At 43.0% G+C, this 16,109-nt stretch overlaps 1 protein-coding gene and 1 long non-coding RNA gene across 12 annotated transcripts in view; one reads left to right on the forward strand and one right to left on the reverse strand.

Annotated features, from left to right (window-relative positions):
* Positions 1–1,140, forward strand: part of LOC141140654 (uncharacterized) — a 905,916-nt gene extending 904,776 nt beyond the window's left edge. For 4 of the 10 annotated variants that reach the window (XR_012243970.1, XR_012243966.1, XR_012243969.1 and 1 more), the window contains exon 11: positions 325–1,139. This is a non-coding gene — a long non-coding RNA (uncharacterized lncRNA). Of the gene's footprint in view, positions 1–324 lie in introns of all 10 variants that reach the window. The other 6 variants (XR_012243965.1, XR_012243971.1, XR_012243972.1 and 3 more) reach the window with 4 other exon arrangements.
* Positions 1–16,109, reverse strand: part of ACOXL (acyl-CoA oxidase like) — a 513,410-nt gene that overhangs the window by 64,061 nt on the left and 433,240 nt on the right. The gene's annotated exons all lie outside the window — the stretch shown is intronic.

Consider the following 16,109-nt stretch of genomic DNA (forward strand, 5'->3'; position numbering starts at 1 on the left):
TTCCTGGCGTGTCTTTTCAGGCCCTTTTTTCCCCTGGGTAGTGTCTGTGGGCGGTGTGCAATTCTTACTGTGAAGTGCAAAGCCAGAACCACAAGTTCACAAAAAAGTATAATGTTGATCCAACACACATGCCAAGTGATGAACTGACAGGATGTCTGAGCTAACTGGCAAGTTCAAAGTCACAGCTTTTAATACACATTTTTTCTCTATTACTATGTATAATTAACCCTTACATTTCAAATGTGATTTTACTTTTTTTAAAAAATAATTTCTCCAGTTTACTGCAGCTCCACTTACCTCCTCCTTTCCTTTCTTTTCATGCAGCCTGCAAGTAAGCAAGGTCCATAAAGACATGGATAAGTGAGTTTGGGGTGGAGGAACTTGACTGGCCTACACGGTCCTGACCTCAACCCGATAGAACACCTTTGGGATGAATTTGAGCGGAGACTGCGAACCAGGCCTTCTCGTCCAACATCAGTGCCTGACATCACAAATGTGCTTCTGGAAGAATGGCCAAACATTCCCATAGACACACTCCTAAACCTTGTGGATAGCCTTCCCAGAAGAGTTGAAGCGGTTATAGCTGCAAAAGGGTGGGCCACCCAATATTGAACCCTACGGACTTATGCCCCGTACAGACGATCGGACTTTCCGCCAACAAAACCATGGATTTTTGTTCGAAGGATGTTGGCTCAAACTTGTCTTGCATACACACGGTTACACAAATGTTGGCCAACAATTACGAACGTGGGAACGTGGTGACGTACGACGACCTGAGAAAAAGGAAGTTCAATAGCCAGTGCGGCTCCTTCTGCTTGATTCCGAGCATGCGTGAACACTGTCGGACTTGTGTACACACGATCGGACTTTCTGACAACAAAGTTTTGTTGGTGGAAAATTTGAGAACCTGCTAGCAAACATTTGTTGGCGGAAAGTCAGATGGCAAATGTTCGATGGAGCATACACATGGTCGGACTTTCTGACAACAAGCTCACATCCAACATTTCCCGTCAGAAAATTCAACCGTGTCTACGCAGCATAAGACTGGGATGCCATTAACGTTCAAGTGCGTGTAAAAGCAGGCCTCCCAATACTTCTGGTAATATAATGCGTGGATATATATATCTAGATATATATATCTAGATATATAGATATATATATATCTAAATATCTAGATATATATATCTATATATCTAGATATATAGATATATATATCTAGATATATATATACACACACACACACACACACACACAGTATCTCACAAAACTGAGTACACCCCTCACATTTTTGTAAATATTTTATTATATCTTTTCATGTGACAACACTGAAGAAATTACACTTTGATACAATGTAAAGTAGTGAGTGTACAGCTTGTATAACAGTGTAAATTTGCTGTCCCCTCAAAATAACACAACACACAGCCAATAACGTCTAAACTGCTGGCAACAAAAGTGAGTAGACCCCTAAGTGAAAATGTCCAAATTAGGCCCAATTAGCCATTTTCCCTCCCCAGTGTCATGTGACTCGTTAGTATTACAAGGTCTCAGGTGTGAATGGGGACCCGGTGTGTTAAATTTGGTGTTATCGCTCTCACTCTCTCATACTGATCACTGGAAGTTCAACATGACACCTCATGGCAAATAACTCTCTGAGGATCTAAAAAAAAGAATTGTTGCTCTACATAAAGATGATCTAGGCTATAAGAAGATTGCCAAGACCCTGAAACTGAGCTGCAGCTTGGTGGCCAAGACCATACAGAGGTGGTTTAACAGGATAGGTTCCACTCAGAACAGGCCTTGCCATTGTCGACCAAAGAAGTTGAGTGCATGTGCTCAGCATCATATCCAGAGGTTGTCTTTGGGAAATAGATGTATGAGTGCTGCTAGCATTGCTGCAGAGGTTGAAGGGGTGGGGGGTCAGCCTGTCAGTGCTCAGACCATACGCTGCACACTGCATCAAATTGGTCTGCATGGCTGTCCTCCCAGAAGGAAGCCTCTTCTAAAGATGATGCACAAGAAAGCACAAGAAGTCTTCAGTTTGCTGAAGATAAGCAGACTAAGGATATGTATTACTGGAACCATGTCCTGTGGTCTGATGAGACCAAGATAAACTTATTTGGTTTAGATGATGTCAAGCGTGTGTGGCGGCAACCAGGTGAGGAGTACAAAGACAAGTGTGTCTTGCCTATAGTCAAGCATGGTGGTGGGAGTGTCATGGTCTGGGGCTGCATGAGTGCTGCTGGCACTGGGGAGCTACAGTTCATTGAGGGAACCATGAATGTCAACATGTACTGTTGCTGTACTGAGGCAGAGCATGACCCCCCCCACCCTCCTTCGGAGACTGGGCCGCAGGGCAGTATTCCAACACGATAACAGCCCAAAACACACCTCCAAGACAACCACTGCCTTGCTAAAGGGTAAAGGTGATGGACTGGCCAAGCATGTCTCCAGACCTAAACCCTATTGAGCATCTGTGGGGCATCCTCAAACGGAAGGTGGAGGAGCGCAAGGTCTTTAACATCCACCAGCTCCGTGATGTCGTCATGCAGGAGTGGAAGAGGACGCCAGTGGCAACCTGTGAAGCTCTGGTGAACTCCATGCCCAAGAGGGTTAAGGCAGTGCTGGAAAATAATGGTCGCCACGCAAAATATTGACACTTTGGGCCCAATTTGGAGATTTTCACTTAAGGGTGTACTCACTTTTGTTGTCAGCGGTTTAGACAATAATGGCTGTGTGTTGAGTTATAAAAGCTGTACACTCACTACTTTACATTATAGCAATGTGTCATTTCTTCAGTGTCGTCACATGAAAAGATATAATAAAATATTTACAAAAATGTGAGGCGTGCACTTTTGTGAGATACTGTATATATATATGTAAAAAAATATCACCTGGCAGCCATATTTACGGAGTTCAAAATAGGGATGCTGTAATACTGCACATGCCCTGACATTATGGGAGTTATTTCCGAACGGCAAATCCACTTTGCTTTACAAGTGCACTTGGAAGTGCAGTCGCTGTAAATCCAAGGGGGACATGCAGGGAAAACTAAAAACAGCATTTTAGCTTGCACATGATTGGATAATAAAATCAGCAGAGCTTCCCCTCATTTCAGATCTTCCCCTCAGATCTACAGCGACTGTACTTCCAAGTGCACTAGCAGTGCACTTGTAGTGCAAAGTGGATTTGCCTTTTGTAAATAATAATGTTTCTATAGGCTGCAGAAATATCGCAGTGATGACTAATTTCCTTCACTATTGCCAACAAAGCTCGCCAGAAGCAGCAAGGAACTTAGACTGTTTTCTCCCCTACTTTTCCTGGAGTCACAACTCTACAGCACCCACTTTCCTGCAGTTTCTGCTCTCATTCTTGACACCCCCCTCCCTTAGCTACTACCGTTTACAGCCTAAGCCACAGAGACCTTTCCAGGAGCCAATTAGAGTGGTTCCCAGTGATAGATTTCTATGACTGGCCAGGGATATCATGTGACAAAGAGGTGTACTGATACACAGGTACACCTGATATACAGGTCTGTACCAAATCTGACTCTATCCCACTGTGCTCTCTCTGACAGATAGCAGATAGAGACGGACTAATCTAAAGTGTAGTTTTGTTCCACAGTGTGTGGACATTTTATTTAACAAGATATAGAGGTAAATACTGTACGCATGTTTCATATCCCTTCAGTCAAACAGCAGACAAGTCGTATGTGGACAGGAGAAGTGACTGTAGAATTGTGTAAGAGCGAAGTGAAGGATTATGCCTCCCCACCCCCACACTCATTTTTACCAAAATAGCCAAGTAGCATTTTTAAAGTAAGCTACCAAAATAATGCCAAATATATCACCACAATAAAAGTATAATCTAGGTGTAAACATAGAAAAAAAACTGTTAAAAAATATTTTAAGCAATCTATACCTGGAAAAAGATTTACCTTCAATTTCTGTAGTGTCACCAGGAAGGAAAGTGATAGGAAATCTCACAAACTGGGACACAACAGCAATAAATGCTTTATACAGTAAGGAAGGCATGGAACCATTTTCAGGTTTTTATTGTTTTTTTTGTGTCCCCAAAAAGATTAATCTCACTTCCTGTTCTGATGATAGATGCCACTGGGACAGTAAATGAGGTGGAATCTCTCCTATGGGGGCAGACACAGCAATACAACTCAACAGAGGTTGCACTCTAGCGAACACTAAATATAGATAAGTATATTTATATATGTATTGCCTTAATCCAGAAGGCCTTTTAATCCTTTATTTGTTTTGTTTTTTGGCATCCCTCTATCCTTTTCTTGGATAAAAGAACCACTTCCTGGGTGGAGAGGTATTTGTATTTGTTGAACAATAGAGAGGTATAAGAGTTATACCACTGCTATGATCCACTGATATGAAACTTGTTCTTCAACCTCTTCAAATCTTGCCAGTACACTACACTGTATAGTAATGCTTATGTAAATTCACATTATGTACAATAATCTCCTTGTAATACTTAAAGTTAATTTGAAAGATGCTAGAAAAAGTATGTAATTCATTACTTAAAGCGGTGTTCTGCCCCCCCAAAAAAAATTAAAAGCCAGCAGCTACACATACTGCAGCTGCTGGCTTTTAACAATAGGACACTTACCTGTCCTGGAGTCCCTGATGTTTCCATCAGCTGTCGGATGCTGCCACCGCAATTGCGGGTAAGGGTACCGGCAGTGTAGCCTTACGGCTTGACGCCGGGATACCTCCCCCCAAAAAAAAAAACGGAGGGGGAGAGGAGACAAATGAGCGGAAGTTCCACTTTTGGGTGGAACTCTGCTTTAAATAGCAATAACTGAGACATCATACCCAATTTCAGAGATACAAGATAATGTTTTGGGAGATGGGTGTGTAGAGCAGAGCCTTGAAGAAGTAGAGAGGCAGAAAACTGACAGAAGGGAAGTTTGAACATATCTTAATGGTAATCCGGGTACAGCTGCTTATGCCTAGTACACATGGGCTGAATGTCGGGAAACATCAGCCGGTCCAATAAAAACCGCCCAACATTCAGCCCGTATGTCAGAAGTCGACTGTTTGGCTGGATTCTGTCAGACAAGCATGCTGGAAAACCAGCAGCTGACTGGCTCCCGATCAGCGAGCGCTGACCAGGGTTCTGACGGAGGGCCGTCCCCCTGTCAGAACACAACAGCTCAGCAGGGGAGATCACTGTACTAATGTCAGACTGTTAGTACAGCTGCTTTGATCGGAGCTGTCAGTTTTTCACTCAACCCGCTGGTCCCAGTCTTTCTGCTTTCCTATCAAAAACTGACCACACTAAGCAGAACACCACAACCTGGTCAGTTCTCTAGCTATGCTGGGAACTCAGTGTGTTCTCCTCCAATGATCAGTCTTGTCCTGACACCCCCAGGGACAGGAATCGTGGTATTTCCAGGATTACCAGGAAAAATAAAGAGGAAAGAGCATGAAAAATAGGATTTTTTATAACAGCTTACCTGTAAAATCCTTTTCTTTTCATGTACATCACGGGACACAGAGCCTCAGTAATTACTGATAGGTTATATAGGGTATCACTAGGTGATTGGACACTGGTCACACCCTAAACAGGAAGTTCAACCCCCTATTTAATCCCTCCCCTTACAGAGATACCTCAGTTTTGTACCAAAGCAATATAAGTGTATTAGAAGAGGGGCGGGACCTCTGTGTCGCGTGATGTACATCAAAAGAAAAGGATTTTACAGGTAAGCTGTTATAAAAAATCCTATTTTCTTTCTCGTACATCACGGGACACAGAGCCTCAGTAATTACTGATGGGATGTCCCAGAGCAATGCTATCTGAGGGGAGGCGAACCACAACCAAGTAGGGTGTAATCAGACCTGAGGACCTTGTACCGCTGCCTGCAGCACACTATGCCCAAAGGCAATATCCTCATGCCTTCTCACATCCACCTGATAAAATCTGGTGAATGTATGGACTGAAGACTAGGTTGCGGCCTTGCAGATTTGAGCCATAGAGGCCCGGTGATACACAGCCCAAGAAGCACCAATAGCCCTTGTGGAGTGTGCCCTGATCTGAAACGGAGGAATTTTGTGTTTCAAACCGTAAGCTTGAATAATCATTTGTCGAATCCATTTAGAAATGGTAGATTTTGACGCTGCCTGTCCTCTATTGGGACCTTCTGGCAGCACAAACAAAACAAAGCTTTGACTGCTCTTACTACATCCAAAGAATGTAGTGACCTTTCTTCCGAAGAACAGGGATCAGGAAAAAAGGAAGGCAGAACAATATCTTGGTTTAGATGAAAATCTGAAACCACTTTCGGTAAAAAACTAGGATGAGGGTGCAATACCACTCTATCCTTATGCATGATCAAATAATTCTCTTTACAGGAAAGAGCTGCTAATTTTGACACTCTTCTAGCAGAAGAAATGGCTACCAGAAAAATTAATTTTCTTGTCAACAAGATTAAGGGAATCTGACTTATTGGTTCAAAAGGCTGTTTCTGTAAAACTGACAGAACCAAATTCAAGTCCCAGGGGTTTAGGGGCGCCTTAACCGGAGGATTAAGACGCGTCACCCCCTGCATAAAGTTTCGGACCAAAGAATGTGAAGCAAGTGGCCGTTGAAATAATACTGATAAGGCCGAGACCTGGCCCTTGATGGTACTCAAGGCCAGCTTCATCTCTAATCCCAATTGTAGAAAATCAAGAATTCTACCTATCACATATTTTCTGGGATGCCAACCCCTGGATTCACACCAGGATACATAAGCTTTCCAGACTCTATGATAAATTATTCTGGAAGCTGGCTTCCTTGCATTGATCAAGGTAGATATCACAGGACCTGAAAGCCCACGACTCTTCAGAACGTGGGTCTCAATAGCCAAACCGTCAAATTTAGCGTTTATAAGGCAGGATGGAACACTGGACCTTGAGATAACAGGCCTGGGCGTGACGGTAGGGTCCACGGGGAACCCACCGTCATCCTTACTATTTCTGCATACCAAGTCCTCCTGGGCCAAGCGGGGGCTACCAGAAGTACCGACTTCCTTTCCTGCCTGATCCTGCGAAGGAGTCGTGGCAGTAGCAGAATAGGCGGGAATGCATAAATTAGTGAGAACCGATGCCACGGAATCACCAACGCATCCGTCCCGTATGCAAGGGGATCCTTTGTCCTTGCCACAAATGTGTCTATCTTTTTGTTGAATCCGGATGCAAAGAGATCTACATCTGGAACCCCCCATCTTTGGCATATGGCCCAAAAGACGTCGGGATGAAGAGACCATTCCCCTGGGAGTAACTGCTGGCGACTTAAATAGTCCGCCTGCCAGTTCTCCATCCCTGGAATGAAAACTGCCGATATGCATGGCACATGCTCTTCTGCCCAGACTAAGATCTGGTTCACTTCCCTTTGAGCTGCCCGGCTCCTGGTGCCTCCCTGATGATTGATATAAGCCACTGCTGTGGCATTGTCGGACTGGATCCTGACTGGGCAACCCTGTAGCCTGAGAGTCCAGGCCTTTAGGGCTAGATTTCCCGCACGGATCTCCAGAATGTTGATGGGCAAGGTCCTCTCGGCTTTGGACCATACCCCTTGGACCGCACTGTTCTAGAACTGCTCCCCAACCTGAAAGACTGGCATCCGTTGTTACCACCGTCCAGGTAACCGGTAGAAAGGATTTCCCTTTCTGCAGGCTTTCGGGTATTAACCACCAATTGAGGCTCTGACGCACTGCATGAGACAGGTGCATCGGAAAATCTAATGCCCGAACCTTCTTGTTCCAGGCCGACAGGATACTGTGTTGCAGCAGTCTTGAATGAAACTGAGCATAGGGAACTGCTTCGAATGAAGCTACCATCTTTCCCAGCAGCCTCATACAAAGGTGGACAGAAGGACCCTTTTTGGTCCTGATTACCAGAATCAGCTCCCTTAAGGCAGTGACCTTTGCCTGAGGTAAAAATACTTTCTCCTGGGTTGTATCTATGATCAGACCCAAATACTCCAGTCTTCTTACTGGTTTTAGGAAAGATTTTTCTACGTTGAGAATTCAACCTAGGCGTTCCAGATACTTGACTGTGGTCATCAAGTTCCCGCTCAAACAGGCTACCGACCGGTCTATCAAGAGCAGGTCGTCTAGGTACACTATGACAGTTATACCTTGAGCCCTTAATCTGGCTAGAGGAGGAGCCAAGATCTTTGTAAACACTCGAGGTGCAGTGGCTAGTCCGAAAGGCAGAGCCACAAACTGGAAATGGTGCCCTCCTATCTTGAAGCGCAAGTACTTTTGATGAGCAGGAAAAATGGGTACATGCAGATATGCATCTCTGATGTCTATCGATGCCAGAAATTCTCCTCCCTGCAGGATGGAGACTACTGACCAGATTGATTCCATGCGAAAGGATCGAATCTTTAGGAATCGATTCAGATCCTTTAGATCCAGAATGGGTCTGACATCCCCATTTGGCTTTTGGACTGCTTTTTCTCTGGATCCCTGGGGACGTTTGATCTGAGGAAACAAGGAGAGGGGAATTCTTGGAACTCCAGTTTGTAACCTAAAGTTACCGTGGAGATTACCCATCTGTCCTGGAAATCCTCCTGCCAGAGCTTTGAGAACTGTAGCAGTCTTCCCCCCACTCGAGCGAGCGGGGGCGCCCCTTCATAAAGAGGCTTTAGTGTCTTGTCTAGCAGGCTTCTTCCCCCAGGACTTCTTTTGTCCCTGGGGTTGACTCCTGTTTCTTGACCCAGATGGAGGAGGCCGTCGTGACTGCCCGGAGGCTGATGCTCCTGGCACTGGGGAAAGAGTCGTTTGAAAGAGGGACGCTTACTCCTTTTCTTAACAGGTAAGAGAGTGCTTTTCCCACTAGAGATCTTTTGGATATAATTATCCAGATCTTCTCCAAACAGCCTTGCACCACGAAATGGAAACCCAGCCAGAAGTTTCTTACATGGTGCTTCAGCTGACCAATTTTTCAACCATAAGATTCTACGCATATGCACCAACCCAAGTGAAAGACGAGAGGTTTGCATGATAGAATCTCTGATGGCGTCAACAGCAAAAGATAAGGCCGCTGGAAGGTTAGCCAACCCCTGGGCCTGCTGTTCCGGAAGAACTTTGATGACCTGCTTAACATGGTCTCTTAAGTATTGACAGACTCGGATCGCTGCCACTGCAGGTTGAGCTACTGAACCTGCTAAGGAGAAAACATCTTTCAACAGGGATTCCATCTTTTTATCAACAGGATCCCTGAGCATCTGAGCATTGTCTACAGGACAAGTCAGACTTTTATTTACGGAGGAAATGGCGGCGTCAACAGCCGGTATCCCCCACATTTTTATAAACTTTTCTTCCATAGGATAAAGTGTTGAAAACTTTTTTGGCGGAAAAAAACGTTTATCTGGGTGATCCCACTCAGAATAATGGAGCTTTTCAAGTAAATTATGAACAGGAAAAGCATGTGTTGTTTGAGGAGGCTTCAGTGACCCCAAAGAAGAAGAGGGTTCTTTAACTGATTCAGATATGGGTACTTTAAATGTGGAGCAGACCAATCCAGCAAGGATCTGTACTAAGACTTTCTCATCCTGAGAAGCCGAAGAAGGCCCTTCTCAACTTGATTCCTCAGAGGAGGAATCATCCGTCCCATCCCGATCCTCTGAAAGGGATTCTTCTCCTTTATCCCAGAGCTCCTCTGCCTGAGGGTCCTGGGTAACAGAGGAAGACCTAGTGTGTTTTCTTCCGCTGAGTGAAGATGCAATTACGGCCATTAATTTTTCCTCTAAACCTCCTGTGTAATGTATACAGTGGCTGAAGTGCCAGAAGCAGATGCAGCCCCTGACCCCAACAGCTCTCCCTGGCTAGCCATGCTTGGCCCTTCAGGGGGGGAAGGTGCTGCAGAAAGGGGGTCCTCAGAGCCAGAGGGAGATCCCCTAGAGCCTCTGGTTCTTGGGGTATTTGTACCTCTTCTACCCATAGTGCAAAGCAACAAGGTGGAGGTATCACAAAAAAATGAAACACTGACTGCTGAGCGATGTAGTCCAGCAACAGCCTTGCTATCAATGCCCAGTCTAGTGTTTCTTAGTAAATGCTGCCTAGAAGAATGCCTGTGTCCCACCTTACATGCGACCGTCAGCTCTGTGTCCCTCCATAGGCTGTGTGCACTTGCAAAGTGTGCTTCTTATAGCCTTGCAGCCAGCGACGTGGGTGTCTAAGCACGCCGGACGTCGCGCTGACGCTCCGCCCCCCCTCCTCTGACCACCCCCCGCCCCCTTCCTCGTTTTTTAAAAAAACATGCGCTTCCCGCGCAAGCCAACCCTTTGGGACAAGCGTGGAGGGGAGGCTGGGGGTGGAGGAGGAAGGAGAGAGGCCGGCAGTGATGGGGTCCACCATATGGCAATGGCGGCGGTGATAGCGGTATACCACCGCCTCACAGACCACTTGCGGCCCCCCTATTTTTGGGGGGAATTTCCCAGAGGAGAGCCCCCCATCCCATCTTACCTGGAGCTCGGCTGGAGGAGCTGTGCAGCGTGAACATCGAGACAGACAATCAAGCATGAAAAGGTATGTGCTCTTGGCAGCCCCCGGTGGTGACAATAGGCATAACACACATTTACTTAAAGGAGAAACCTACTAGAATTAAAAAATTCTGTGGAATCTCCCTTACCTTATCCAGCTGCAGGGTTCTGTTATACAGACCCAATCTTCACCTCTCACGGTGGGCTCCGTTTGGAAAACCTTCAGAGACTGGGGCCCCCTACGGATAGGGGGATCCGTAGTTCTGGGCCTGTAAAGCACCCGGCCAGAAATAAGGCTAGAAAACCAAATTCTGAAATGCGATAGGATATAGAATATTCCCTTTGGAGCTCAGCACAGGACATCTTTTCACGTCCAACACCTAAGACACTGGCGTAAAAACTGAGGTATCCCTGTAAGGGGAGGGATTATATAGGGGGTTGAACTTCCTGTTTAGGGTGTGACCAGTGTCCAATCACCTAGTGATACCCTATATAACCCATCAGTAATTACTGAGACTCTGTGTCCCGTGATGTACGAGAAAGAAAAAAGAAAAGAAATGCAGCCACTTTATCTAAGGGCTGGTCAGCTACAATATATGAAATGTTTGTTTTTAGGTCTAGATACACCTTAAAATAGAAATCAGATCAAACTGTTTAAAGGTCAGAGGAAATATCTCAGAACCAACCCAAGATTATTAAATGAGTACTACATAAGATAAAGAGTGAACCATAATATCAAGCTATAGGATATATTCGGAGGAACACTGAAACAGTACACATCTTGATGCAGTCATGTTTTTTTAATATACATATTTTTCCTGTGAATATATGCTGTCTACCAGTGTGAGGTGCAGGGTGCTGTTGCAGGAATGACTTAACTTATGTTTGGTTCAGTGTAAAATTATGTTAAATTATGTTAAATAGAAAATCTAGGGGATAAAGCTACATTCACACCTTGGCATTTTTGTGTGTGGTGGGGTGCTGCTCCAAAGCCTAGTACACATGGGCCAAATATTGGGGCGGCATTGTCAGGTTTCTACTGAACATTCGGCCTGTGTGTATGGCGGTCCATTCAGCTGGCTTCTGTCGAAGGGGTATGACTGAAAAAAGTCTGCCGATTGGTATCTGATCAGCGCTCTCAGCCAATGGCTGAGAGTGATGACAGGTGTGTGCTGGCAGGGGGCAGTCCCCCCAACAGAACACAATAGCTCAGTGGGGGAGTTCACTGTTCTAACCTCACATGGTTAGTACAGCGGCGCCTCCTGAGCCCTTCAGTTTTTTTTTCCATTCAGCCCGCTGGGTTTGAACGACAAAATTACTAACAGGTGTGTACTAGGCTTGACAAAAAATACCTTTCATAGGAATAAATGGTAACACATGTAAAGCACATTAAAAATGTACTGCAACTGCACTGCATGGAAAACATAAAAGTGTGAATGTAGACTACACATCTACCAGTCAAATGATACATTAGGAAAAAAGGTACTGTATTTTTTGTCAACTGTTCACTTTTCAATAAAAATATCAGTTTAATAACCTAATAAAGTTACAGTGGATGATATTAGTGTCTTTAGCTTCCTTTATATCTGGGCTAACTCTGAGTTAGAACTGTGCTCCAAGAAGAGATCAAAGGTACGAGCCCTGCATCTACCCTGAATAGAAGACTGTATCCGTTTTACTTACAAGGCAGACCACCCATAATTGAAACATCACTATTCAGTAGGCTAAATGATAGATAGCTAGATAGCTAGATAGATAGCTAGATAGCTAGATAGCTAGATAGCTAGATAGCTAGATAGCTAGATAGCTAGATAGCTAGCTAGCTAGATAGATAGATAGATAGATAGATAGACCTGGTTGCTTTCTCAATGAATTAAAACTGAAAGAAACCTGCATCAGAAGATAAATAATAATCTTTAAGTAATAAGCTAATACGCTGCTGCTGCTAACACTTCTGTATGTGTAGGACAGTGTGTTATACTTCTTCCACTGACCCCTACATTACTACTATGAGGTAGATTTACTATAACTGGAGAGTGCAAAACCTGATGCAGCTCTGCATAGAAACCAATCAGCTTCAAGATTTTATTGTCAAAGCTTAATTGAACAAGCAGAAGGTAGAACGTGATTGGCTACCATAACACAGCTGCACCAGATTTTGCACTCTCCAGTTTTAGTAAATCAACCCCTATGTTCTTTAGTGACAATGTGCAGTTGACAGGAGGAACCCTGAATCTTGAAGCTTTGGACAGCTAAAGCACCACTTTCAAATGTATTTTCTCATGGAAGCGAAAGGCTTGCTTTAATTTGGTAATACTGGTTTTGACCACTCACCAAGTAAGCTAGTTATTGACTCTCTAACTGGCAAGAATATACTAGGCAGTGCTCTTTGATAAATGTAGCCATGTACCCAAGCTTTCTTCAAAAATGCATAGATCAAACAAAAGGCATTCTGAATTAATTAACAACAACTTTTCCTTTTATGTGTGAAACTTTTGAAGGTTTTTTTTTCAGGAAGATGAAAGTAAAATGGAATGTTTGACCAGACTGTCCAATCTGCCTTTACTTACTTCCCTTTTAAACAAGCAGTAGCTTCTAATAGCTGAACAAATGCTTGTCTACTTGGTCTTTATGGAAATATTTGCTCCTTTTAATGTATTTCGGTGATACGCCATTCGTGTTGACCTTTGTAACATACATAACCGATGATGTACCGTTGGAAAGTCAAACACTTTTCAGAATCTTTTATTACTCATACAAGACTCCTTTGGTTGAATGGTGCTGGAATTTGTCAGTAAACAGAATGAGGAGGATTGCTATTAAGGTCAGCAGGAGGTAGATGACTCAGTTACCTACAACACTCTTATAATTGTCATGTTTTTCATCAATGAACAGAGCTAAGCTTTGTTTTCAATTACACAAGTGAGATTTGGGGTTGTTGCAGATTCTAAACTGCTCAGATACCCAATTTCTCATGTAACATGTTACTGTAAACGGTGGGGTAGCTAAAAAAGAGGTATACTGCAGAAACCTGTACTGATAAAGTATGGAGGCTGGTAGTGCTGACATTTTAAAAACAATAAATTTCCTAGCTGGCATGCTCATCCAGTGGTGTATGAGTCACAGAATCTGTCCTTACTTCATCAGATCTGCATGCTTATTCTCGGTCAGTATCTCAAATCACTGAAGCTGGAGACAGCAATTGGCACTTACAGAAGGTGTGAGGAACATAAGGCAAGTTACACTGTGCTATGGATTCTAAGTTTACATAATGCAACTACTGTACTTGTATGCAAAGTTGTACTAATGTGAATTTGTGTTCATTTTGAATTTGTCAGACTCAGTCATATTTAAGACAGTTTTAATAATAATGCCCTACCAGCTCATTTGATTTACAGTAAAATTTGCTGTAGAAATCAACTTTAGGCTCTGATCCAAGTCCAGTAAACCCTCCTCCCCTCTGAAACCTCCCTTAACAGTAGTTTATCCTTATTTGTAATATGTATTATATGTACACAATGAGGCAAGTCCATGATTTCCTGCACTCACAGTATGTCCTTAATCTTGCAGGTTCATTTTCCCCAATGAACGATTTAATCTGAAAGATCCTGCACCCCTATAGAATGTGAATTAGGCTGTTCATCACTATATTGTAAAGCAGCGCACTGAGTCTTTGGGGAAATTGAGGGTCTCCAAATCTGGATTCTTCATGTGTCCCCCTAGGGACATGTTAAAAAGTGGTGTTTGAATGGGATGTAAAAAATGCAGGAGAATTAGCATGTGTTCCAGTTATCTGGGCCTTATAAAAACCTGGGTTATGTATCATACATCTATTTATTAAAGCTTCTGAAAGCTTCTTGAAACTAGCCATGTGCACCTTGTGTAATTGTATCCATCAAATGCCACCCCTCCACCTCAGCAAACCCCCTAAGTATTATAACTCCAAAGTAATGTTCAGCAGCCCGCTGGGATTATTGTCTCAGGACACATCTTGTTAGATTCAACAACTTTTCTTTCTAAGGAAAATTATGGGTAAATATATAATGGCTCTTCCACTGCCACTTTAGCACTTCAATAGTGTGCAACATGCCTCTAAATAAAGCAAAAATAGTTGGTTGCACAGTGTTAAATGAAACAATTTCTACTTTCTCTCCTATTTTTACCACAATAACATCTAGTAAGCACAATGAAGTGAGCTTCATGAGTAAATAGTGGCGGATAGGAAAATGTTTCCTGTATGGCCCACAATGACTACATTCTAGTTGACATGAAGCTATGAAAGCTGAGAGCTGGAATCTGACCATTTACTATAAAAACAGAGAGGCTTCCCCCCCCTAATCTTTATAGGCAGTAACAGGGTCATTCACACCTTTGGTGTCACTTGTATTAAACACACTGTGAAAATGTCTACGATACAATCACACTCTCCTTTACAATGGCCTCTTTAATTTGAGGTAGCTCAAAATTTCACTTTACAGAGAGGTGATAGATGACCTAAAGGTTATAAAAATTGAAATATTTGATCACCTAATTTGAATGACATACCGTACTTCAAGGCCAACAACACCTAAAATGAGAATTTCCTTTTGTGTGGGTGCTGACAACTTGATCCACAAGTTGGCTTCTGATAACTCATTATAACTAAGGATTGCAAATGCAAAATCTCCTTAACAAGATTACCTTCTTTTCCCACTTGCTATTTACTTTCAATAATTTTTACTGAAGTATCAAAACAGCATTATACTTTTTTTAGAACAATGGTACAAATAAAAGTTCAAAATATCGCAAACATAAAAAATAAGTTTCCTTCAAGAGACAGGCAAGTATAAAACATCATGACATCAAATAGAAACATCCTAAATCTCTCGGGTGAGAATACCAACAAAAGTAACAGTATAAACATAGAGATGAAAAACAAATAGCAAACAGCCAAGGAATACTCTATCGACTCATTAGAAACCAGTTGTGTAGTTTCCCAATGAGAACCATCTATCAGGTAATGCAGGAAAAGGTTATTGCACAATAAGAAAAGGTGGGGGGACGAGGAGAAGTGAAAGGGGGGAAGGGAAGGGGAGAGACCTATAAGGAAGGGAAGCCACTGGGTACTTGCCTAAAAAAACCATCAAGATAAAACTGTATGTTCCATCAAAAGTATCTTGAGTTTATAAATGAATATCAACCAAAGGAAAAAAAAAAGAAAAAAAGAGAAAAAAAGAGAAATAAGTGGATCAAGAAAAATAAAAAAGGGAAAAGGAAAGAAATAAAGAGAAGAAAGAAGAGAGGGCCAGCCGGATACTCCTTAAAGAGGAATCCTCATTTTTTAAAAAAAATTAAAAGTCAGCAGCTACAAATACTGCAGCTGCTGACTTTTAATGGGGAGTTAAAAGAAAAAAAAAATCCAAATTTTTTTTTTAGGCACATTCACGCATTTTTTTTTGGGTGGAACACCACTTTAAGACACAGATAGATATTGTATCCATGGATCCCATGTAGCGTCAAATTTCTTAGTAGAATTGCTGAGAATACAGGTGAGTCTATCGTTAACCATGATCCAGTTAAGTTTACTCTTCCCCACTTTCTATTTAATCCACCAGCTCCACCCCAAATCTGAAATATCA

This window comes from Aquarana catesbeiana, linkage group LG04 (genome assembly GCF_042186555.1).
Source record: "Aquarana catesbeiana isolate 2022-GZ linkage group LG04, ASM4218655v1, whole genome shotgun sequence".
NCBI lineage: Eukaryota > Metazoa > Chordata > Amphibia > Anura > Ranidae > Aquarana > Aquarana catesbeiana.